The sequence below is a fragment of the Bos mutus genome, chromosome 14 (assembly GCF_027580195.1).
Source record: "Bos mutus isolate GX-2022 chromosome 14, NWIPB_WYAK_1.1, whole genome shotgun sequence".
In the NCBI taxonomy this organism is placed as follows: domain Eukaryota; kingdom Metazoa; phylum Chordata; class Mammalia; order Artiodactyla; family Bovidae; genus Bos; species Bos mutus.
In genome coordinates this window covers 31088271-31115593 of record NC_091630.1, presented here as the reverse complement: position 1 = coordinate 31115593, position 27323 = coordinate 31088271, and the positions used below count along the sequence as shown (strand labels likewise).

The window sequence follows — 27323 nt, the reverse complement described above, 5'->3', positions numbered from 1 at the left end:
ATTCAATCTTATGCATATATTACACTTCACTTAGGAATATAATGCACTATATTGGTTTATTTTCTAAAAGATAGTTTATATTGCCTTCAGTTTTGCAATTACAAATAATACGACTATGATAAACTTGTATATATTTTCTAGTACAGAGTGTGAGAGATCCTCTCAGATCCCAGAGAAGAAGGGCTAGTTCAGTGTATACAGAAGATGCAATTGTTTAAATTTACTCACATTCCCATAATGCAAATTGTTTTCCCAAGTGTTCATGCTACTCTACAATATCACTGATAATATATAATGATAAATTATAATTGACAATGTCTTCATATTAGACATAGTCAACATGATGTTTTTCAGGGATTTTAATTTTTGATAATTTATTGGGTATAAAATGTTGTCTCATGGTTTGAATTTGTGTTTTTCTGATTGAAATAAACCTTTCTTTAGTATTATGTGCCACTCCTGAGGGTTTGGATTTAAGGTAGGAAGAAAAAGACATGAGTCAAAGAAAATTCTAGATTTTATTGTCATAGAAACCTGAAGAAAAAAATCTAGTTATATTTTTCTGGATGAAGAAGATAGACAATGATCATGTTGGGGTGGAGGTGGAAATAGGACTTTGATTTGATCATTTTAATTTCTAGGTCTATTAGGCACACTACTTTCTCCCTTTCGTTAGGCACACAAGTAGCAATGTCAAATGAGTATTTAGATACGCAATCATGGAGTTAATGGGAGAAGGAAGCAATGTGAAAGCAAAGTGTTGGACAAGAATGTGTTGGGAAACAGTGAGAAAAAAAATCTGAGGACTGAGGTATGACATTCCAGGTATAAAGTACATGTAAGTCAGGAAAAAGCAACAGAAGAGGATTAAAAGACAGAGGCCAGGGAAGTTAGAGGAGATCAAGTGAGTGGTATCTTGGGAGCAAAGAAAGTAGAAGGAGGAACAATGAGCATCTATGACACATGCTGATGTCAAGCCTTCCTCAAGTTCAATGAGAGTCAGGAATTGCCCATTGGATTTAATGACATACAGGTCATTTAAAAGTCAAAAAAGTTACTTTTTTCAGCATCATTGAGGGCAAAAATCAGATTGAACTGGATTGGATCAGGAGAGAATGGGAAGAAACAAAATGGAAACAATTATAGACCAATGTGTATACAATGAAATTTTAATGTAGAATTTACAAAAATAAAATATTGTCCAGAGGGAAATGTGGAAATAACAGAATTCATTTTAATTTTATATATATACTTTTCAATCTATATTTATCTTATGGGAGATATTCATGTTCACATTTCAGGATAATAGGAATAATTCCATAAAGAAGAAATTTTAATGATGAAGAAGAAATAAAAACAGTTGCTAGAATATGTTCATAAATGAGAGGAGATAGTGTCCAGTGCACAGGTGAGGGAGCAGACTCAAGGAGGATAAGAAATTCATTCACAAGAACATACTCTCTTAGGCATTACACTACATGATCACACCTCATATGGATGTTCAGAAGTATGTCTTTTTTGTGGCCTTAAGAGCTTGCCGCTGGTTCAAGTCTGTGTTAAGGCTCAAAGTTGCTTTTAATCCTGGCTTGTGATGACTTGGCAATATAATTACCACAATAATTTCGTAAGACTGTGGTCTTTGAGTTTTATCTGTCACCAATTATACTCAAAGCTTTGACTTTTATTTTCTAAACATGATTCTAAATTAGGATTGATTGATTTTGCCTCATTGCCCTTTTTTGGTCTCTCTCATAAATTCTTGGTGGCTATCATGAAACCAAATGAAACATGAGAGTTCTGTGTAAAGATGGTACCCTTAATCTCACTATTATTTAAAATTTTTGAGGCCCTTGCTCTTTAATCCTTTTTCAATCTTTTTAATATTGATATTGTATCCAGAAGTTGGCTGTTTCAGTTATAGGATGTTGTTATCTCTAAACTCTCTTGCCTTTGATCTCTGCTTGAAAACCAGCCAAATATAGCTCAAACCCTTTTTTACAATATAAATGTATATTGTAATATATTTGTAAAGGCAAATCATTTATAATGCATTTCTAAAGGAAGGCAATTTTGCACAGCACTTTCTGGCTTTTTAAGCCACTTTCTGTAGAATGAAAAGCTGAATAAGCTCATGATAAGCCCTCAAAGTCAAATACTTTACCAAAATCTGTGCCACAGCCTAAAATAGATGTTTATATTTCTAGCATGTGATGTCTATTTCCTCAAAACCCATTGCCGGCTGCTAAGCAAATTGTACCTATTTTACACTTTTATTGTGGCAATGTAACACGTAAATAGCTATTCCACAGATATTTTACAAATAAGCAGATGAGTAGCCAAAAAAGGGTAGAAAATTATTCTAGTTTTAACACAATGTTAGTTATAAAAATGACTATACGATAACCTAGTTTAAAAATAGCAAGATGTCACCAGAAAGTCATATGAATTTTTTTCCAGATGATAGTCTTTTCTAGTTCAGATAGACTGCTGTTCTTCAGTCACTAAGTCATGTCCAACTCTTTGTGATGCCATGGACTGCAGCACGCCAGGTTCCTCAGTCCTCCACCATTTCCTGGAGTTTGCTCAAATTCATGCCCATTGAGTGGGTGATACTATCTAACCATCTAGTTATCTGCCTCCCCTTTCTCCTTTTGCCTTCAATCTTTTCCAGAATCAGGGTCTTTTCCAATGAGTCAGCCCTTTGCATCAGGTAGCCAAAGTACTGGAGATTTAGCACCAGTCTTTCCAAAGAATATTCAGATTTGATTTCCTTTAGGATTGACTGGTCTGATCTCCCTGTAATCCAAGGGACTCTCAAGGGTCTTCTCCAAAACCACAATTAGAAATATCAATTATTCAGCACTCAGCCTTCTCTATGGTCCAACTCTCACATTTGTACCTGATTACCAGATAAAAGGGGCTTCCCTGGTGGCTCAGATAGTAAAGAATTCGCCTGCAACACAGGAGAGCCATGTTCGATCCTTGGGTTGGGAAGATCCCCTAGAGGAGGGCAGGGCCACCCACTCCAGTATTTTTGCCTGGAGAATTCCATGGACAGAGGAGCCTGGCAGGCTACAGTCCATGGGGTCTCAAAGAGTCAGATACAACTGAGCAACTAACACACACACACTGGAAAAGAACATAGCTTTGACTACATGAATCTTTATCAATAAAGTGATGCCTCTGCTTTTTAATATGCTGTCTAGATTTGTCATAGATTTCCTTCCTAGGAGCAAGTGTCTTTTAATTTCATGGCTGCAGTCGCCACCCATAGTGATTTGGGAGCCCAAGAAAAGAAAATCTGTCACTGCTTCCAGTTTTTCCCCTTCTATTTGCCATGAACTGATAGGATCAGATGCCATGATCTCTGCTTTTTTAATGTTGAGTTTCGAGTCAGCTTTTTCACTCTCTTCCTTCACCCTCATCAATAGGTTCTTTAGTTTCTCTTCATTTTCTGTCATTAGAGTGGTATCATCTGCATATTTGAGGTTGTTCAGATTTCTCCTAGCAATCTCGATTCCAGCTTTTGATTCATCCAGCCTAGCATTTCACATGATGCCATCTGCATGTAATTTAAATATGCAGGGTAACAGTTTACAGCCTTGTCATACTGCTATCCCAGTTGGAACCAGTCAGTTGTTCCATGTCTGGTTATGTTTCTTCTTGACCCACATACAGGTTTCTTAGGAGACAGGTAAGGTGATCTGATACTCCTATCACTTCAAGAATTTTTTTACAGTTAACCACCCAGTCAAAGGCTTTAGAGTAGTCAATGAAACAGAAGTAGGTGTTTTTTCTGGAACTCCTTTCTTTATCCATGATCCAATGAGTGTCAGCAATTTGATCTCTGGTTCCTCTGCCTCTTTGAAGTCCAGATTGTACTTGGGCAAGTTTTCCATCTACGTATTGCTAAAGCCTAGCTTGAATGATTTTAAGCATATGAAATTAGCACAATTGCATGGTACTCTGAACATTCTTTGGTCTTGCCCTTCTTTGAAATGGAATGAAAACTGCTCTTTTCCAGTCCTGTGGCCACTGCTGAGTTTTCCAAATTTGCTGGCATATTGAGTGCAGCACTTTCACATCATCTTTTAAGATTTGAAATAGCCCAGTTGTAATTCCATCACTTTCACTAGCTTTATTCCTAATGCTTCCTAAGGCCCACTTGACTTCACACTTCAGGACATCTGACTCTAGGTGAATGACCACACCATCGTGGTTATCTAAGTATTCTGCTACCTCTGCATAAACTCTTCTGCTTCTGATAGGTCCTTATACTTTCTGTGCTTTATTGTGCCCATCTTTGCATCAAATGTTCCCTTGATATATTCAATTTATTGAAGAAATCTTGACTTTCCCATTCTGTTCTTTTCCTCTATTTCTTTGCATTGTTCATTTAAGAAGGCTTTCTTTTCTCTCCATGCTATTTTCTTGAACTCTGTGGTCAGTTGGGTATATCTTTCCCTTTCTCCCCTGCTTTTTGCTTCTATTCTTTCCTCAGCTATTGATTGGTAAGATCTCCTCAGACAATTATTTGCCTTCTTACATTTCTTTCTTTGGAGGATGGTTTTGGTCACCACCTCCTGTACAATGTTACAAATCTTGCTCCACAGTTCTTTAGGCACTCTGTCTACCAGATCTAATCCCTTGAATTTATTCATCATCTCTGCTGTATAATCATAGGGGATTTGATTTAGGTTACACCTGAATGGGTTAGTGGTTTTCCCTACTTTCTTATATTTAAGCCTGAATTTTGAAAGAAGGAGCTCATGATCTGAGGCATAGTTGGCTCCAGGTCTTATTTTTACTGACTATACAGAACTTCTCCATTCTTGGCTATAAAGAATATACTCAATCTAATTTCAATATTGACCATCTGGTGATATCCATGTGTAGAGTTATCTCTTGGGTTGTTGACAAAGGGTGTTTGCTATGACCAGCGTGTTCTCTTGACAAAATTCTGTTAGCTTTGTCCTAATTCATGTCCAAGGTCAAACTTCCCTGTTATTCTAGGCATCTCTTGACTTCCTACTTTTGCATTTTAATCCCCTATGGTGAAAAGTATATCATTTTTTGGCATTCTAGAATCTGTTGCAGGTCTTCATAGAAACATAAATTCACCCATTCCCATCCATTTTAGTTCATTGATTCCTAAGATGTCCAAGTTCAATCTTGCCATCTCCTGCTTGACCACACAACCAACTTACTTTCATTCATGGACCTAACATTTCATGTACCTATGCAATATTGTTCTTTACAGCACTGGGATTTAATTCCACCACCAGACACATCCACAACTAAGTATCATTTCTACTTTGATTCAGCTGCTTCATTCTTTTTAATTTACTAGTAATTGCCCTCTACTCTTCCCTAGAAATATATTGGATACCTTCTGACCTCAGAGCCTCATCTTCTATTGCTCTATATTTGCCTTTTCATACTGTTCATGGGGTTCTCAAGGCAAGGGTCCTGGAGTGAGTTGTCATTTCCTCCCCTGGTGGACCATGTTTAGTCAGAACTCTTCACTATGACCTGTCCATCTTGGGTGCCCCATAGGTTCATTGAGTTACACAAGCCTCTTTACCATGAGAAGGCTGTGATCCATGAGGCAAACAGATAGACTGACAGCATATCAATTACTTTGCACTCAACAAGGAAATAGTCTGGTAAGAAAAAGTTCTTTTCTATCTGCCTTTTATATTTTGATATAAATAGTAACCTCTGAACATAACATTTTGATATAGGTATTGTATGCAGATATCCAACTTTTTACTCTATTTGCTCCAGAGTAACTGCTATTTACTTTCCTCTCTATAACCTTCATCTATAACCAGATCTTGAATTCTATGTTATTATGAATTTTTCATGTCTGCCCTCTCCCTTGGATTTTACCTGACATGTAACATAGTCTCTCTAGACTCTCTTCCATCAGCAACTCTACATTATTAGTCCACACATCTACAGAAGGGCTAATACAGGCAAATATTTCAGCAATTATCTTCCTCTATTTGGAATGATAAGAGAATGTTAAAATAGTAAGATATTTCATTCAGTTCAGTTAAGTTCAGTTGCTCAGTCATGTCCGACTCTGCGACCCTATGAACCACAGCACACCAGGCCTTCCTATTCATCACCAACTCCCGGAGTTTACCCAAACTAATGTCCACTAAGACAGTGATGCCATCAAACCATCTCATCCTCTGTTTGATCATTCTGCTCCTGCCCTCAATCTTTTCCAGCATTAGGGTCTTTTCAAATGAGTCAGGTCTTCGCATCAGTTAGCCAAAGTATTGGAGTTTCAGCTTCAACATCAGTCCTTCCAATGAACACCCAGGACTGATTTCCTTTAGGATGGACTGGTTGGATCTCCTTGCAGTCCGAGGGATGCTCAAGAGTCTTCTCAAACACCCCAGTTCAAAGGCATCAATACTTTGGCACACAGCTTTCTTTATAGTCCAACTCTCACATCCATACATAACCATTGGAAAAATCATAGCCTTGACTAGACGGACCTTTGTTGGCAAAGTAATGTCTCTGCTTTTTATATGCTGTTTAGGTTGCTCATAACTTTCCTTCCAAGGAGTAAGCATCTTTTAATTTCATGGCTGCAATCACCATCTTCAGTGATTTTGGACCCCAGAAAAATAAAGTCTGACACTGTTTCCACTGTTTCCCCATCTATTTCCCATGAAGTGATGGGACCAGATGCCGTGATCTTAGTTTTCTGAATGTTGAGCTTTAAGCCAACTTTTTAAATATCCTCTTTTACTTTCATCAAGAGGCTCTTTAGTTCTTCACTTTCTGTCATAAGGGTGGTGTCATCTACATATCTGAGGTTACTGATATTCCTCCCGGCAATCTTGATTCCAGTTTATACTTCCTCCAGCCCAGCGTTTCTCATGATGTACTGTACATATAAGTTAAATAAGCATGGTGACAATATATAGCCTTGAAGTACTCCTTTTCCTATTTGGAACCAGTCTGTTGTTCCATGTCCAGTTCTAACTGTTGCTTCCTGATTTGTATACAGGTTTCTCAAGAGGCAGGTCAAATGGTCTGGTATTCCCATCTCTTTCAGAATTTTCTACAGTTTATTATGATCCACACAGTCAAAGGCTTTGGCATAATCAATAAAGCAGAAATAGATTTTTTTTGGAACTCCCTTGCTTTTTTGACGATCCAGCGGATGCTGGCAATTTGATCTCTGGTTCCTCTGCCTTTTCTAAAACCAGCTTGAACATCTGGAAGTTCACGGTTCACATATTGCTGAAGCCTGGCTTGGAGAATTTTAAGCATTACTTTACTAGTTTGTGAGATGAGTGAAATTGTGCAGTAGTTTGAGCACTCTTTGCCACTGCTTTTCTTTGGGATTGGAATGAAAACTGACCTTTTCCAGTCTTGTGGCCACTGCTGAGTTTTCTTAATTTGCTGGCATATTGAATGCAGCACTTTCACAGCATCATGTTTTAGGATTTGAAATAGCTCAACTGGAATTCCATCACCTCCACTAGCTTTGTTTGTAGTGATGCTTTAAGGCCCACTTGACTTCACATTCCAGGATATCTGGCTCTAGGTGAGTGATCACACCATCGTGATTATCTGGGTTGTGAAGATCTTTTTTGTAGTTTTTCTATGTATTCTTGCCACCTCTTCTTAATATCTTCTGCTTCTTTTAAGTCCCTCAATTTCTGTCCTTTATTCAGCCCATCTTTACATGAAATGTTCCCTTGGTATCTCAAATTTTCTTGAAGAGATCTCTAGTCCTTCCAATTCTATTGTTTTCCTCTATTTCTTTGCATTGGTCGCTAAAGAAGACTTTCTTATCTTCCTTGCTATTCTTTAGAACTCTGCATTCAGATGCTTATATCTTTTCTTTTCTTCTTTGCTTTTCACTTCTCTTCTTTTCACAGCTATTTGTAAGGCCTCCTCAGACAGTCATTTTGCTTTTTTGCATTCCTTTTTCTTGTGGATTGTCTTGATCCCTGTCTCCTGTACAATATCATGAACCTCCATCAATATTTCATCAGGCACTCTGTCTATCAGATCTAGTCCCTTAAATCTATTTCTCACTTCCACTGTATAATCAGAAGGGATTTGATCTAGGTCATACCTGAATGGTCTGGTAGTTTTCCCCACTTTCTTCAATTTAAGTCTGAATTTGGCAATAAAGTCTTCATGATCTGAGCCACAGTCAGCTCCCGGTCTTGTTTTTACTGACTGTATAGAGCTTCTCCATCTTTGGCTGCAAATAATATAATCAATCTGATTTCAGTGTTGACCATCTGTTGAGGTCCATGTGTAGAGTCTTCTCTTTTGCTGTAGGAAGAGGGTGTTTGCTATGACCAGTGCGTTCTCTTGGCAAAACTCTATTAGCCCTTGCCCTGGTTCATTCTGTACTCCAAGCCTAAATTTGCCTGTTACCCCAGGTGTTTCTTGACTTCCTACTTTTGCATTCCAGTCCCCTATAATGAAATGAACTTTTCTGGTTGTTAGTTCTAAACAATCCTGTAGGTCTTCATAGAACTGTTCAAATTCAGCTTCTTCAGCATTACTGCTTGGGGCATAGACTTGGATTACTGTGATATTGAATGGTTTGCCTTGGAAACGAACAGAGATCATTCTGTCGTTTTTGAGATTGCATCCAAGTACTGCATTTTGGACTCTTTTGTTGATTATGATGGCTACTCCATTTCTTCCAAGGGATTCTTGCCCACAGTAGTAGATATAATGGTCATGTGAGTTAAATTCACCCATTGCAGTCCATTTTAGTTCACTGATTCCTAGAATGTCAAAATTCACTCTTGCCATCTCCTGTTTGACCACTTCCAATTTGCCTTGATTCATGGACCTGACATCCAGGTTCCTATGCAATATTGCTCTTTACAGCATCAGACCTTGCTTCTATCACCAGTCACATCCACAACTGGGTGTTGTTCTTGCTTTGGTTCCATCCCTTCATTCTTTCTGGAGTTATTTCTCCACTGTTCTCCAGTAGCAGATTTCACACCTACCAACTTGGAGAGTTCCTCTTTCAGTGTCTTATCTTTTTGCCTTTTCATACTGTTCATGGGGATCTCAAAGCAAGAATACTGAAGTGGTTTGCCATTCCCTTCTCCAGTGGACCACATTCCGTCAGACCTCTCCACCATGACCTGTCTGTGTTGGGCTATATACATACTATGTCTTGATAATTCATAGTGGAGGTTTAATAATATGTTTGTTGATTAAAAATTGTATAGTTTTTTATATGAATCTGATCAACTGTGTTGATCTTTCTTCTTGATTTTTAGATTAATATTGAAAATAAAAACTTGAAATAATTATATACATTTATATTTCATGGGTCATAAATATAAAATGAATCCCACTATCATTATATCAATGTTTTATTTATGAAAAGCCTCAAATAGGCTAAAATACTATATTTTGAGAGATTCCTGGCAAGATTATTTCTAAGAAAAAATAAAAACCATGGGGGAAAAACCATAGGCTTTTCTCATATAAAAGCCTAAGTTCTCATTTTTGAATGCTTTCCTTACTATGCCCTTCTCATCTTCCTTTACTCATTGCATATAAAAACTAAATTTTCACTACAATATCCACCTTATTTTCATACTATCTAATGCATTTTTTAATTCTCTATCAGTTCATGCAGCTAATAACTTACTATGCATTGCTTCACAGTCTATTGATTAAAAATATTCATCTTTGTATATATCAATCAATTTTATTTTGTTCCATATTGTCTCCTGTTCTATCATATCTAAATGATTGCATGTTTTGATGAAAGTCAAAAATTGATGTTTTTCTACAAAAATTTAAGAAAAGCTAAAATTCTGTATGTTAATCAAGTGCATGTAACAAAACAAACAACATAAAATTCCATTATGAAAACATTCTATAGTTGTTTAAAAATAAAAGTTATTTCCAAGAATGTATAAAAGTTGAATATAAAAATACAATGTAATCTGTCTGTGACCTTGAACAGGCATGAAGTCTTTGTGGTTAGGGAAGAGAGACGATATTTGTCATTCTATCTCTAACACTAGGTGTAATACTAATATAAGTATTTAATAATGTTTTCCTAATATATAGGTCAGAGATGACTCTTAGTTTGAATAAAATATTATTTTAATTTCATTAATTTGCCCAGATTAAATTTAATCTGTTCTTAAGATGATTTATTGGAGTGATATATATTTGTTAGTTGATTTACTACTGCTTTAAATTGTTAGGTAAACTTTTCATAATTAAGTTCCCACGGTTAACACTGTTATGTTCTGTGAACTAATTTTAACATGCAGTTCAAGATTGTTATTATATAAATGTCTTATGAAAATAAGTATAGTACATAGAATTATGAGTGGATTATTCTAAAAATTAACTATTGGGGCAAAATATTATTGAAAAGCAACTATATAATTTGTATCGGTAATATATTATTCAATAGAACCATTTTTTAGTCAATGAAAAGCCTATCACCTATATTTACATGTAAGCAACCAAATGTCTTTGATATTCATATCTGTGTGTACATGTATTTTATATGTATTTCTGTTGCTATATGCCTAACTATAGTTCTTACTAATTATAGATTTTAGTTTTTTGATAATTAAAAAAATACCAGTTATTAATTCAGCCCAATAAACTTTTCTTTATTTTTCCTAATTATTAATCCTGTTTTGTTTTATTGAAAAATCTTTCCTTATTCCAGGTCACAAAGTTATTTCCTAGTACTTTTATTTACAATTAATTTTTGACATTTATACATGAATTTTTAAGAACATGGCTTATATTTTGTTTGTTTTCTATATGAGTATATAATTGACTTAGCACAATTTTCAGGAAACAATACTTTATTTCACCTCCGTTTTTCACAAATCAAAAAGCTATTTCTGTGTGTTTCTTTTTCTGAACTCTCTATTTTGTTTCACTGACCTGTTTATTAGCCCTTGAACTGATATCAAACATTCTTAAACACTATAGTTTTACAGTAAGTCATGACAACAATTAGTAGTAGTTCAGCTTTGGGTTCATAGTAATTTATTTCTTAAAATCAGCAACAGACACATGGCAATTTTCTTCAATTTAATACATTAATTTAATATACATGATTTAATTGAAATATATAAATATTACAATTAATTTTACACAAAATATTTTGTTTTTATTATTAAGCATTGACATGCTTTTCTTATTACAGCATAGAAGGACAACTATAAATAACATGGTGTTTAATTTTATGAGAAAGCAACACTACCATGTTTCTTCCTATCATACTCCTTCCACAAAATACTTTATTTCTTGGATGATATCTACCATGAAGCCAATCAATTTCCTATCTGTTTTTTTTTTCTGGGATTTTGTTTTTCACTAAATGTAGAAGAAGGTACTGTGAGGAGACAACTCTTTGGAACTATATCTTAGAGATAATGTTGACTTTTCTGATTTGAGGGGCTTGTGTTTCTTATCTAAGAAAAAGAAGGAGGAGAAATATTTTGAATCTACTAACTGTCTGCTTTTTCTGTATCTGATAGTGAGCATTCAAGGAACACTGATTGCTCTCACTTAATGTTCAATTTAACTTTTCTCATGAAAATCCTTTCTAGAATATAATCACACATTTATTGTCAATCTATGCTATCATATTATCACTGAGAATATTTTATTTGAAAGTTGAGGGAAGTTTTATTAGTTTTATACTGCTCTATTTTTACTTATATATTTTCAAGATATTAATGTATCTACTTGTAATACTTAAACTGTATTATATGTAATTTTAAATTCTACTTTAGACTCTTCTTTGAAGGTTATTTTTGTGTTAACATTCTTTGACAAGAAGGTAGTTTTTGTTTTCAATATTAAATTTTTAATGTCTTTCTTTTCTTCATCTTCATCTTATATTTAAATCATAGCAGTGGTAGTGTTAAACAAGTAGCAAGAACATGTATTTTGGAGTCACATAGAACTTTGTTGAATTCTAATTCTTCCAACAAACAAATAGGATGGCAACCACTTAACCTCTCTAAACCTTATGGAAAATAGAATATAAAAAGGCTGTTTCATAGTGTTTCCTGGATTAAATTTGTAAAACTAACTCAGTACCTGGCACGCACAAAAAGTTTTTAATATACATTTGTGGTGACATATTAAAATACTGGCATCTATAACTTTGTCTTTATATTTATATTATTATTCAGTACTTCATTTTCTCCTTCCCCAACTCTGTTAGAAGGATTATCCTTTATCAAGGTGAATGTCAATCACACTGTAACTCATATTTCTTTCACAGTTAAGCTTCTTAAAATAGCAGTCAATATGGGCTTTCTATATTTCCTCTTTTCCTATTTTTGCTAATAATCACTAAATTTGATTTGTCACCTTACTGAAGTTACTCAGGACAAGGTGACATTCTAATTGCTAGATCCATGGATTAAGTTTAAGTATTCACATATCTTTTAATGTCAGTATAACTTGGAAAAACTGTCAACTCATTAAAAAGTTAGCAAAACTAATGGAGAGTCCACATAAACTATGAAAAAGAACATGGCTTTGGTTTCTGGACTTTGCCTTTACTGTGTAACTTTTAGCATAAGTTATTTCCCTCTGTAGGCCTTTTATTTCTCTATTTGCAAAATAGAATAAAAAGTAAGTCATATATAGATTTGTGTGAGGGCTTCCCTGGTGGCTCAGAGGTTAAAGAATCTGGCCGCAATGCGGAAAACCTGGGTTCGATTCCTGGGTTGGGAAGATCCCCTGGAGAAAGGAAATGGCAACCCACTCCAGTATTCTTGCCTGGAAGATCCCATGGATGGAGGAGCCTGGTGGGCTACAGTCCACGGGGTCGCAAAGAGTCGGACACGACTGAGCAACTTCACTTTCATAGATTTGTGGGTTATTAAGAACACAGGATGATAAATGTTGGACATTTGATTCATAGAGGAAATTTAGTAATTAGTAGCATTTAACGTCAAATGGGCCTTAGGAAGCATCACTACGAACAAAGCTAGTGGAGGTGATGGAATTCCAGTTGAGCTATTTCAAATCCTAAAACATGATGCTGTGAAAGTGCTGCACTCAATATGCCAGCAAATTTGGAAAACTCAGCAGTGGCCACAGGACTGGAAAAGGTCAGTCCTTTGGGATTTCATTCCAATCCCAAAAAAAGGCAATGCCAAAGAATGCTCAAATTACTGCACAATTGCACTCATCTCACATGTCAGCAAAGTAATGCTCAAAATTCTCCAAGCCAGGCTTCAACAATACATGAACCGTGAACTTCCAGATGTTCAAGCTGGCTTTAGAAAAGGCAGAGGAACCAGATGAAATTGCCAACATCCGCTGGATCATCAAAAAAGCAAGAAAGTTCCAGAAAAACATCTATTTCTGCTTTATTGACTATGCCAAAGCCTTTGACTGCGTAGATCACAATAAACTGTGGAAAATTCTGAAAGAGACGGGAATACCAGACCACCTGACCTGCCTCTTGAGAAACCTGTATACAAATCAGGAAACAACAGTTAGAACTGGACATGGAACAACAGACTGGTTCCAAATAGGAAAAGGAGTATGTCAAGGCTATATATTGTTACCATGCTTATTTAACTTATATGCAGAGTACATCATGAGAAACGCTGGGCTGGAGGAAGCACAAGCTGGAAACAAGATTGCAGCTTAATTCCCAATCTTGATTGGGAGAAATATCAGTAACCTCAGATATGCAGATGACACCACCCTTATGGCAGAAAGTGAAGAGGAACTAAAGAGCCTCTTGATGAAAGTGAAAGAGGAGAGTGAAAAAGTTGGCTTAAAGCTCAACTTTCAGAAAACTAAAATCATAGCATCTGGTCCCATCACTTCATGGCAAATAGATGCAGAAGCAATGGAAACAGTGTCAGACTTTATTTTTCTGGGGTCCAAAATCACTGCAGATAGTGACTGGAGCCATAAAATTAAAAGACACTTACTCCTTGGAAGGAAAGTTATAAGGACCTAGACAGCATATTAAAAAGCAGAGACATTACTTTGCCAACAAAGGTCTGTCCAGTCAAGGCTATGGTTTTTTCCAGTAGTCATGTATGGATGGAGAAGGAAATGGCAATCCACTCCAGTGTTCTTGCCTGGAGAATCCCAGGGATGGGGGAGCCTGGTGGGCTGCCGTCTATGGAGTCACACAGAGTCAGACATGACTGAAGTAACTTAGCAGCAGCAGCATGTATGGATGTGAGAGTTGGATTGCGAAGAAGGCTGAGCACCAAAGAATTGATGCTTTTGAACTGTGGTGTTGGAGAAGACTCTTGAGAGTCCCTTGGACTGCAAGGAGATCCAACCAGTCCATCATAAAGGAAATCAGTCCTGCGTGTTCATTGGAAGGACTGATGTGAAGCTGAAACTCCAATACTTTGGCCACCTGATGGGAAGAGCTGACTCATTTGAAAAGACCCTGATGCTGGGAAAGACTGAGGGCAGGAGAAGAAGGGGACGACAGAGGATGAGATGTTTTGATGTCATCACTGAATCAATTGACATAAGATTGGATAAACTCTTGGAATTGATGATGGACAGGGAGGCTGGCGTGCTGCGGTCCATGGGGTTGCAAAGAGTTGGACATGACTGAGCGACTGAATTGAACTGAATTGAACATTATTTCATTACTTAAAATACTTCTGCTGATTTGAAATGCAAGCAGCCAAATAAAGTATTTTTTGATTTAAATATTTTAATTTTAGAGAGATGTTTAAGCTTTTGTTTTAAGAAAATATGATTGTCCTTGTTAGCTAAAATTAAATTAATATACATATGTACATGTGGTAATATCACATTTGAGTTAATACATTTACAGCAATAATATGTACCCAATGGTTCAGGGACTATAATGAGTTTAGATGCAAAAAATTATTCAGAATTGTGTTAAGACTATATAAATATAAATTTAGTTGCAATTGAGATAGGATATTATATATGGAAATGTGTTTTTACCCAAGAAAATTAATGTTAATACAGTGATCTAATTTTATGGTCAACAAGGTAGTTAATCTTTTATTAACTGTACCAGAACATAAAGCATTTATTTAATATCTTATGTTTTCCTCTTCAAATATCTTTTCTGAAAAAAAAAATGACAGAATAGTTTTCTACCTATGACTAGCCTCTTTTCCCAGTTGTTTTCTATCAGACAGGATACAATTAGAAACACAAACAGAAAGAATTAAATATAAGAAGAGAGTTTTAAAAGGCCTAAAGAGATGAAACCAAGCAATAAGAGAAGTAATTCAAAAACTATTTAGTATATGAAGGAACTACAGCTCCCAAAATACAAAACGCTGGGGAAGGTTGGGATATTCAGAATGCAGGACACACTGACTGTTGTACAATGAAGAATGCTGATCTATGGAAGGGGGTGGCACCTAGTGGACACTGGAGTAAAGGAGGTGGGTCACTCAGCAGATGCTGATTCCGTAGAGGATGAACCACTTGACCACTAGGAAGGATTGTTTTCAGTATCAAAGCTGGGACCATCAGAGAAATGCAACCATTTCCCTAGTTGCTATCAGGAGCAAAAGAAGAGAAAGGGAGAAAGAAGGCCACTTTTCCATTTCTTGTCTCACCTAAGGGTCCTAATATTCAGAACTAGTCAGGAAGGCACCTGTCATAGAAGTCTGAACAGAGTATGGAAGTATGGGGCTGGGGATGATGAACAACCAACACATAACTGGCTCCTTCCAGTTATTTTTGCCTTCTTTTTTTTTATTTTAGTTTTTTCCTTTTTATTTTCCCTTGTGGTGGTTCACTGCAAAGTAGTCAGAATGAATGTAGTATATTGTATTAAATTAGAATAAACACTACCTAGAAAGCTAGGCTGAGTGCAAAGATGAATGATCATCAAGCAAGTCTATGTTTATAGGCTTTATCTGGTATGTGAGTTATTAAAGGATTATAAACAGCAAAGCAAGATAGTACCAAGGTCAAGTATTCATGAATTGTCACTTAGGAGGCCTGTGGAGAAGACTTTAAGATTATAGGCATGTAAAACTAGAAGCAGAAGGACTTCTACAAAGTCTATCAAAAGAGTTTAGATAAGAGAAAATGAGGGTTTAAATTTAAGCAGAGCTAATGGGAACGATGCTTTTGAACTGTGGTGTTGGAGAGGACTCTTGAGAGTCCCTTGGACTGCAAGGAGATCCAACCAGTCCATTCTGAAGGAGATCAGCCCTGGGTGTTCTTTGGAAGGACTGATGCTAAAGCTGAAACTCCAGTACTTTGGCCACCTCATGCGAAGAGTTGATTCATTGGAAAAGACTCTGATGCTGGGAGGGATTGGGGGCAGGAGGAAAAGGGGATGACAGGATGAGATGGCTGGATGGCATCACCGACTCGATGGACGTGAGTTTGAGTGAACTCTGGGAGTTGGTGATGGACAGGGAGGCCTGGCGTGCTGCAATTTATGGGGTCGCAAAGAGTCAGACACGACTGAGCGACTGAACTGAACTGAACTCAATGGGAACGAGGGCTTTCCCAATGGTTCAGCTATAAAAAAAATCTACCTACAATGCAGGAGATGTAAGTTTGATCCCTGGGTTGGGAAGATCCCCTGGAAAGGAAATAGCAAGCCATTCCAGTATTCTTGCCTGGGAAATCCTATGGCTAGAGGAACCTGGCAGTTTACAGTCCATGAGGTCACAAAGGAGTTATAAAGACCTAGAGAGTAAATAACAACAACAATGGTAATAGAGATCAATATCTGGATTTAAAATCTATTTTATATACTTTGCTTTCTATTTTAATGCATAACATTCAATTAGAATTAGAATACACAACATTTTTATTTATTGTATTGCCCTATATTTCTACGTGTTAAAGCACTACAGCCATTCCAGAGCACAAGCATACCTTAGAGATACTGTGGATTTTGTTCTCGTTCACTACAACAAAGCTAATACTGCAATAAAGCGAGCCACATGAATTATTTTGTTTCCCAGTACATATAAGAGTTACGTTTACACTACACTCTAGTCCATTAATTGTATGAAAGCATTCTGCCTAAAAAAATATACACACCTTAATTTTAAAATATCTTGTTGCTAAAAAATCCTAACCATCCTCTGAGCCTTCAGCAAGTAGAAGTAGTAATATCAAAGATCATTAACCATCATAAAACATATTAATGATTACAAAGTTTGAAACATTGCAAGAATTACCAAGATTTGACACAGATACAAAGGGAGCAAATGCTGTCAGAAAAAAATGAGGCCAATAGATTTGCTTGACACAGAGTTACAACAAACCTTTCAGTATCTACAAAGTGCGATAAAGCAAAACACAATAAAATGAACTGTGCTTGTAACATAGCTTTAAAAATGTTTTGGTTCATTTCTATCTTGTTAAAGATACTGAAAACATATGTGCTTTAACAGTAATAATTCTAAAATTTGTCTTAAATTTAAAAAAAGAATCTACTTCCCCTTCTCAAATTTTGAGAGACTCCTCTTTGTTATGCCATTATTCCAGAGCCTATGCATGCATTGTGAAGGCAAACAATTTCTCCATCCTGGTAGTGCTTATAATCTAGTAAAAACAGATGGACAATAAACAAGGAAACAGATTAAAGAGATTGTGATAAGTGCTTTGTGTCATTGTTAGACTTTTGACATCTATGAATCAACATATATTTTCAAAATATCACTCTGGTGATGGAGTTGAAGGTTTACTGGAAGAGGGGGCAAATGATGGTGACTTGGGTTATGGAAGAAGCTGAGGAAGTAGTGAGGAACCATCAAATTTGGATATACTGTGACATTAGAGATTCTACTGATTTATTAGATACATGAAAATGTGTGAGATAGATATCAAGGAAAGCTATAGAGCTTTTGGGTTACACAGCAATAAGACAAGAATTTACCGGAGAGACTGAGGAAGGGACAAACTTTTGAACTGAGGGCTTCCCTGAGGGTTCAGATGGTAAGGAATCTGTTTGCAGTGCAGGAAACCTAGGTTCAATCCCTGGGTCAGAAAAGATCCCTGGAGGAGGGAGTGGCTGCCCACTCCAGTATTCTTGCCTGGAAAATCCCATCGACACAGGAGCCTGCTGGGCTACAGTTCATGGGCTCGCAAAGGGTCGGACACTACTAAGCAACTAACACTTTCACTTTCAGTCACTATAGGAAACAGAAGGGGAAGAAAGAAACCTGTTGGATGTCACAATAGCAAATGGCAACACTGTGATTTATTCCATGAAGTCCAACCCCAGTGTTATTATTTAACGTATTGATGCTAATTAGATGAGCCTGGGTAGGTTAATCATCAAAATAATTATGGTAAAAATAAATACTCAGCATGTGCTAGGCACTGTGCTAAATTTTCACAAGCATTATCCCACTTAATCTTCACAATAGGACAATGGGATAACTCCTAGTATCACCTTATGTTTTCCCTAGTTTACTGGAATAAAGTAATTTACCCAATATTAAGTTACTCACAAGCCATAGAATATGTGTTGTCCAGTTGTATACTCTAGGATCCAGGTTCATGGTCACTAACTTCAACTGCTTCTTTTTAAAACCCTCAAACTTTGGAAATAAAATATTCATTAACAATTGCAGGTGTTTATGCAAGATGGGGACAATGTAAAATATATTTAAATGTCTAACAATGATTTATTGCCCAAAATAATTTCTCTGTACTTTTCTCAATAGTTCAAATGGACTGCCTTTGGAATGATGGTGACTTTATAGCTTTAAAAATAGATGACAGAATATATTAAAAAATGAGAAAGAGAGGACATTATAGAAATTTTACAGTACTTATAGCTGATAAAGAAGAAATTGAAAATTTTTGATAATGAATTTCATAGTTTCTGGATAAATGGTTGATCCTGAAGATACAATCTAAAGTCACTGGAAAGAATGTGTTTGATGTGAATGGAATGACTCTAGATATAGAGAGTTGAAGATATGCTCAAGCTATGTTTTTGATGGGAAAAAAACATTTACTCCATGGCATAGTGGCTTACACTCTTAATTCACATCCCCAGTCTTATGGAATTGTCTTCATTGACTAATAGGCTAATTTGTTAGTCTAATAAATTATTAGACTTTATTAGACTAATAAAGTTTAATAGAGAGAATACTGTTGGCATAGAGAGGTATTCAAGCAAGTGTTACAGGCACTTCGATTCAATGGAAAGAATAGAAAAGACTAAAACTGAATGTTGATTGCCTGTTTTCTATCTATATCTTTGTTGTTCAAAGTCATATCTATATCCTAATTCTTACCCATCTGTATATATCTATATCCATTTCCATATCTAAATCTGTACCTAGCATATATTTCTAATATTGTGAATTTGTGTTTCTCATACATGATGCCTTTTTTGGGAATTTTATATTTGATAGAAGCTACAGCTCATTCACTCTCAACAAATGATATAATCACTCAAATATTGCCTTGGCCATCTTTTCCTTTACTATTACAATTATTTTCATCTTGACATAATCATGAATTATGGTGCTGTACTTCATGTACCCCAGTGTCAATAGGGTGTGCATGATTTATTCTCACAGAACAGTCATTAAAGATTTATTTGTCCTGTGGTTTTCCTTATCTCTGTTTCAGCTGAGAATTCCCTATATATTACCTGGATTATTTGTAAGAATGATATAACCAAAGTAAAAGTGTAAGATGATTCAAATCCAAAAATCTTACTGTGAGTAATGAGAAATCACCATGGGAATGCTGGTTTTATCGTATAATTTATCTTAGCCTCAGTATGCTGCTGAGTGCAGATGAAAGTACAATGAACTTTCAGTCATAGCACTAATGAAATTAACATTTAGTAGCTATTTCTTAGGCTCCAAAAAATACAACAGGCCATTCATGTGAATTCTCTTACTTAAAAATCACAAAATTCTGGGATTTTGTTACATTACCAATTTTTAAATATAGGTGTCTCTCTCTCTTCCTCTTTTTTAAAATATTTTTTTAATTTTATTTTAACTTTACAATATTGTATTGGTTTTGCCATATATCAAAATGAATCTGTCACAGGTATACATGTGTTCCCCATCCTGAACCCTTCTCCCTCCTCCCTCCCCATACCATCCCTCTGGGTCTGTTTTCCCTCTATCCCACTATATGTAATAATATGCTAATAGCCATTTAATTAAAATCTGTGACTTTTATATTCTCTTAACTAGAGCAAGTTTGAAATATTGTAATCAGTTGATAGGAACTATATACATATATATAATCAATGTTTACATTTGACTTTAACTACATTTTAAAAGATAGCATAGATCTAATCATATACTTCATACTCAAGTCTCCCAGAAATAATAAGATCTTAGTGTTAAAAGTTGATAAATACATTTACATAGTGATACAGGTATCTTTATCCCCCAATCTTGATGTTTCAAAGGTTTCCTTCATACTAAGCTGTAAAATGGCATATTCATTGCCATTAATTTAAGAAAATTTTATACAAGCCGCCAATTATTTAAGAAGCCTATGCATTGACATTTTAATTGACTTTCTGGTAATTTAAATTTCTATCAGTTTTGCATAAATTACCAAATAATTATTTTAGTACTTTTCATTAGAGTCATTAATATAAAGTTAAAGTTAGTCATTTCATTCTCCCTGTTACTAACTCATTAAAGTATGAAATATCATTAATGTTTCTGAATCTTTTAAGAAGAAATGCTCAAATAATGTTTTCATCTAAAAGCAGTCATAAGAAGTGATAGGACTGCTTGCTTTATGTGTGTGAATTTTAGAATATTCCACAGTTTCTGATGAGTGTTTTGCCTGGTAAGTAACAAAAGGCTAAAAAATGATTAGGGGTGCATGTGGGATTAGGAGAAATGTAGAACAGGGGTTATACCTTAGAAACTATTAAGAGTAAGATGAAAACCAACACGCTCTGCTGTTCTGTCAAATGAGAGAATTTAGTGGAACAATGGCTATAAAGTAGTTCATGACAAAACAGTCACCAAATACAAATGTGAAATAGAGGAACTGCTATGATTTTTTCATGAAACTAAATGTATTAAAGGGAAATTACTGTTCTTTTGGAGAAGGCAATGGCAACCCACTCCAGTACTCTTGCCTGGAAAACCCCATGGATGGAGGAGCCTGGTAGGCTGCAGTCCATGGGGTCACTAAGAGTCGGACACTACTGAGCGACTTCACTTTCACTTTTCACTTTCATGCATTGGAGGAAGAAATGGCAACCCACTCCAGTGTTCTTGCCTGGAGAATCCCAGGGACAGCGGTGCCTGGTGGGCTGCCGTCTATGGGGTCGCACAGAGCGGACACAGCTGAAGCGATTTAGCAGCAGCAGCAGCAACTATTCTTTAATCTGAATTTACTTGCAGTTTTAAACATCAAGTTTATGGTGAGAGACAATATTGTTGTGATAGCATACCACAAAGTAGCTACGTAGTAAAATTAATATATTTCAACACTTAATTGGCCATTCCTCAAATTTTAACCTTTATAAAAAAATCATATCTGAAGGAAACTTGAAAGAAAAAAAGTGAAGAGTGAAGTCGCTCAGTCATGTCCGACTCTTTGCTACCCTGTGGACTGTAGCCTACCAGGCTTCTCTGTCCATGGGATTCTCCAAGCAAGAAAACTGGAGTGGATTACCATTTCCTTCTCCAGGGGATCTTCCCAACCCAGGGATCGAACCCGGGTCTCCTGCATTGGAGGCAGATGCTTTAACCTCTGAACCACATTGCATAATTCAAGGACTTAACCCTGACATATGTGTTTGCTAATCTTATTTAGTTTTCCTAATAGGGAAATATCTTTGCTAACCACTAATAATCTTTACCATAAAGGTATTAACATATACAGATGGTGATCCCCCATTACTTTGCTGGCATTTAATTTAATGACTTCATGATTATTATACAGTTTTTATCAGCCTCAACTACTTAAAGCTACTATGTGGGTAAAATCATGTTTTTATCTATTCCAAATATTTGTTAAGAAACTTATATGGGCACTGTGGAGAAAAAAATGAATTACGTATTCATTTTGCCCTTATGGAAAAGTCATTTCCCCTATGGGAAAACCATAGGGAAATTGAAATAGACTGGAGTTGAGAGTTACGGGCCTATATCTTTGCTCCACTGCCTATTAGCTATCTTGATTTAAACAATTTACTGATCAATTCTGAGCTGTGATTTCTTCAGTTTCAATTCAGGGAAAACAAAACTACACTTTGGTATTCTTTTCAAAGGAACATAAAATGTCATTCACTATGTAACCTTATTATATAAAAATATGAAGGGAATATAATTGACAAAGCAATAAAACAATATATGAAAAACTTTCTCAAATATCTGAATTCCATGGAAAAATACACTTATCCATAAAATAGAATATACTTATAGTACATAGAAAATATATTTTATATATGCTTAAAATATACGTATAATAACACATATAATTCATAATTTATATTTGATACAAATCAGATTCTCTTCACCTGAAAAGTGTTTTTAAATTGCATAGTTATTTCCTAAAAGATGTTTCAAATATATTTACATAAAATATATAGTCTCCCTTTAACTCCTGATGTTAATAACATGATAAAAAATAACTCTGGATAAGAGTCTCTAGACCACTTGAATTTTTTTAACAATCGACATTTCTTTACAGTCTTATGATTCTTTAAAGCACTGTTCCAAGAACACAATTATTGGATTGAAAAGGAAAATATTATGATGTTTTCACATTCTCCTATCATTCCAGTTCATTAATTTAACCATGTAAGTTAGCCTCTTAACATGGAATGCTTTGCACATTATCCTAGTGATAAACTCTTGAGTACCAAGTACTGCCTTCAGGAAGGTTTTGCCCAAGGAGAAAGAGAATGCATAATAACTAATCACACATAAATATTAAATTATAAAATGAAGTCTTGTAAAGAAAAGTAACTAATGGGATTCATAACTGAAAGTTTATTTTCAAATCAATCATGCAATCTATCACAGGAGGGAGTAAAACAAGGAAATCCTCATAATGGTACAACTATCCAGAAAATAAGTTTAAAAACACATATTTCCTCATTTACTGAAATGAAAAAGAAGACTAAGTCTCCCATTATGCAACATGCCACTACATGCTGAGTATTTAAAGATAATTTCAGAAAACTTGCTTTTCATAAATGCAAAAAAATCTTCAAATTGTTCTTCTCTATCATGGAAAATTTAATGATAAAGGTTCTAAATATTGTCTAAATTATTGGATTATTTAGTGTATCTGAAGATGAATAAAAATCTGACATTGCATGTAAAATAATGTGTGTATGTGCATTCGTACTTCAAATATTTACTATTTAGATTTAATTCATGTGCCAAGGACAATGGGACAATGAACAGGGTGTTCACTAAAAAATGGGACACAAAAACATGCAATAGTCTTGGACCTGGTTCTATTGTGAACTTGATCATGTTGTTTAATATATCCCAGTCCCTTTTGCCTTCTAATATGAGGATAAAATTGCATGTTTTACCTACAGAGAGAGTTTTAAAACATTATATTCAAGTAAATGCTGCATCAATAGGTTCTGTATCTACTTCTTTTATATGATGTCACAGGGGTTTCTGTAACTTACAGTGGTCACTAGGTTCCATGGGACCTATATTTTCATTTGTATAATAAGTTAATATTTTAGCTACATTTAAAAATGCTTATTTGAAAGCCCAAAAAGAGAACTATGCATTGGTTTCCTATTATTGATGCAACAAATTATTTTGTAAACTTAGTAGTCTAAGCAATAGAAAATCACTGTATTGCAGTCTGAAGAACTGAAGTTCAAAGTGAATTTAACTGGGTTGAACTCAAGGTGTCAGCAGGACTGCATTTCTTATGGAGACTCTAGGAGAAAATCTGTTCCTTAGCTTTTCCAGCTTGTAGAAGCTGCTTGTCCTTCTTTGGCTTGTGTGCCTGTTCTAGCTTCACAGTCAGAAACTGCATCACTCAAAGCTCTGCTTTCACTGTCTCCTCTCCTACTCTCTCTTTGATCCTCCTACCTTCCTTTGATAAGGACACTTGTGAATACTTTGGCCCATCCAGATAACCTAGGATAATTTCCTATTATTAAAATTTTAACTTAATCCCATCTATAAAGTTCCTTTTGTCATATAAAGTGACATATTTAAATATTCCAGGGATTAAAGTCCAAGCAATTTTGGAGTGCCATAATTCATAGTATAATATCATATATACCATCATAAAGCCTGACTATAAGGCAAAATATATTTTCAGACTTCTTTGTTGCAAAATCATTTGCCTTTTGTTTTCCCTGTCAATCTTTCTTCCTTTTCTGAAAGATACTCTGAGCATTTAAAGTGTAGAATACTTTATTTTTACATCTTTAAACTAAGAAATAATGTTGAAAAACTATAGAAAATTAGTTAACAATTAATTACCAAATTACCCAGAAATTGTAGCACTACGTATATTCTCAAGAGAAATACACATAAATGCTTACAAAACATGTAATACATGTGTATGGTAATATTATTTAATAAAGACCCAACTGGATAAAAAAAGTCTACCAACAATAGAATGGATAAATAAAGTATATTCATAAAACGGAATCCTATATAACAATGAAAGTTAAGTTCCATACTACTGCTACAATAATACAAAGGTAATGTTGAGTCAAAGAAGCCAGAGGCAAAATAATTATATGATTTCATTTAGATAAAAGATTTAAGACCCAGAAAACTGATTTGTTTCATCGGAAGTCAGGTACTGGTTGGTATCCTTGGGATGGAGATAGTACTGAGTCACAGGGAGCACAACTGATACTCAGTATTGCTTGCAGTGCTTTATTTCTTAATTTGAAACATGTATAATCAGTGATAATTTAGTAGCGTATATACTTCTGTCTTGTATAACCATATGTATGGATAGTGTAGTTCATTAAAGATATTTATTATCAAAAACAATATTATAATATTAGATTATAAAAGTATATTATTTTATAAAAGTATTAATCAAGTATATTCTGGTTTAAAATGATATATTGTTTTAAGAATGAGAATACCAAAAGCCTGAGGGTAAAAAGATGTTCCTACCAATTCTAATAAAAGAAAGTTGTAGATTTATTACTATTAAATAAAACAAATTTTAAGATCAACTCATTTCAGAAACAGAGTGACAACAAAATGTCTAGTTCACCGAGAAATATAATAATAATTTAAACTTACATATACCTAATAATGGAGCCCCCAAAGTATATTTTGAAATGGACATAGTTATAAAGAAAAATATAAAAACTTAAAGTCATATTGGGAGATTTAAGCATATCTCTTTCAGTGTCTAGTAACAGCATTTACAAATAGTACAGAGATGATCTGAATAAGATTAACAAATGTATCCAAAAGATATACTGAATACTGCAACTAGCCCCTGATATATACTATTTTGACAGGCAGAAAAATGATCTCAGAATAATGTTCCCTTGTGAATATGTTATGTCACAAGATGAAAGAAGCTTTAAAAATGCAATTAAGATTACAAATATTATAATAGAAAGATATTTGAATTATCAATTTGGACACAAATCTAATTACATGAGCATTTAAAAGCAGAGAACTCTCCAACTATATGCAGAAGAGTCAGAAAACTTCCTCCACCTGGAGACAAAAGAGGGAGTGGCAAAAAGATGAGGTAGAAAGGGAAACTAAAGAATTTGAAGAATGAGAACCTGGACTGCCATTTCTCACTCTGGAGATGGATGAAGGTAGCCACCAACCAATAAATGCTCGCAATTTCTAAAAGCTGAGAATGACCCCAAGCCAACAGCCAGCAAGGAATGAGGTCCTTAGTTCTACAACTTCATGAAACTGACTTCTGGCAACAGACCTCTGAATTTGGAAGTGGAAGCAGACATAACTTCAGAGTTTTCAGAAAGCAAAGCATCCAAGTTGACATCATGATTTCACCCTTGTGAGACTCTACTGTGAGATAATAATGTGTTAAGTATGTGTTAACTTGAATTAGGTGAACCAAAGGAATTTAATGTTACAGAGTAAAAAAAAAAATTAATTGATTCAGTTTGAATTCAACATTATAACTGTCAAGTTTTTGTGTAGTATCAAAGAAGAGTAACCATTTTTACATGCAAAAGTTATTAGAACACTCTTCCCTTTTAAAACTAAATATCTAACTGAAATCACATTACTTCATACCCATCAAACAAATAACATATTGCAAAATATTCCATAAAGGAGCAGATATGATAATCTAGCCATTTTCCACTAATAGGCCAAATATTAAAGAGATTTTCAAAAATAGAGTACAATGTATTCTCATTTTTGCTTTGGAGAAAGCTATTTAATATTAAGATATTACTTATGTCAATATGTAATGGGCTTATTCTGGATATTTTAAAATACAGTAATCAATGTACATTTTAAAATGTTTCTCAGTTTTAACTTAAATAGAATAAATATTGATAGATCAAACCCATATATCTCTGGGGTTCTTAGTACATTTTTAGAGTAAATAAACCCAAGACAAACAAGAACTTATACTATTCAGAAATAAAAATGTATTGTAATTTCACTACAGACTAATCCTACCTATATAACGTTGGGCAAAAATAGCAAGTATATTAAAAAATAGTATACTTCCATTGCATAAAATTTTCAATTGTTACTCTTATATTAAGAATAAAAAATGGGAATGTGATATAAAAGGCAATTCATAGAAAAAAATTTTAATAATTTATCTTCATTAGTTTTAGAAAAATTACATTCATGAATGTGCTTTTTCTTATTTTTAATTTTTCTTTTCTGGCTTATAAAGTATCAATTATAAATTACTTTTTATATAATTGAGCTTATAATTATATGCAATAAATTATTAGCAAAATAACTAGTAAATTATGGGCAAAATATCAGACAAATATTTGTTATGCAAAATTATGAATTATTAACCAAAAATAATTTGCAACTATTAGCTTTAACAGAGCCTACTAGGTACTGTTAAAATAAAGTCACTTTTCATTTGTGGACATTTTAGTTTCATAGTCTCATATTTAGATCACATTTCTTCTTTCAATATCAAATTTCTCTAAATACTTCCCACTCTTTATATATATTTTAAACAATCTGGAAAATGATCTGACAAAAATGTCTTCTAAATGTTGTTAAAATCAACAATTAAAATGCACACAGAAAATCCATAGCCTTATAACTTATTTCCCAAAGTCTGAATCGATCAATATCCTAATGTAAATGATATGTTTAGTAGATATGATAAACAGTAATAATACACACACAAATATGTTTATATATATT

At 34.6% G+C, this 27323-nt stretch overlaps 1 protein-coding gene across 3 annotated transcripts in view; it reads left to right on the top strand.

The window, feature by feature from the left end:
* The window catches only part of CSMD3 (CUB and Sushi multiple domains 3), a 1469470-nt gene that overhangs the window by 178887 nt on the left and 1263260 nt on the right, over nucleotides 1-27323 (top strand). The gene's annotated exons all lie outside the window — the stretch shown is intronic.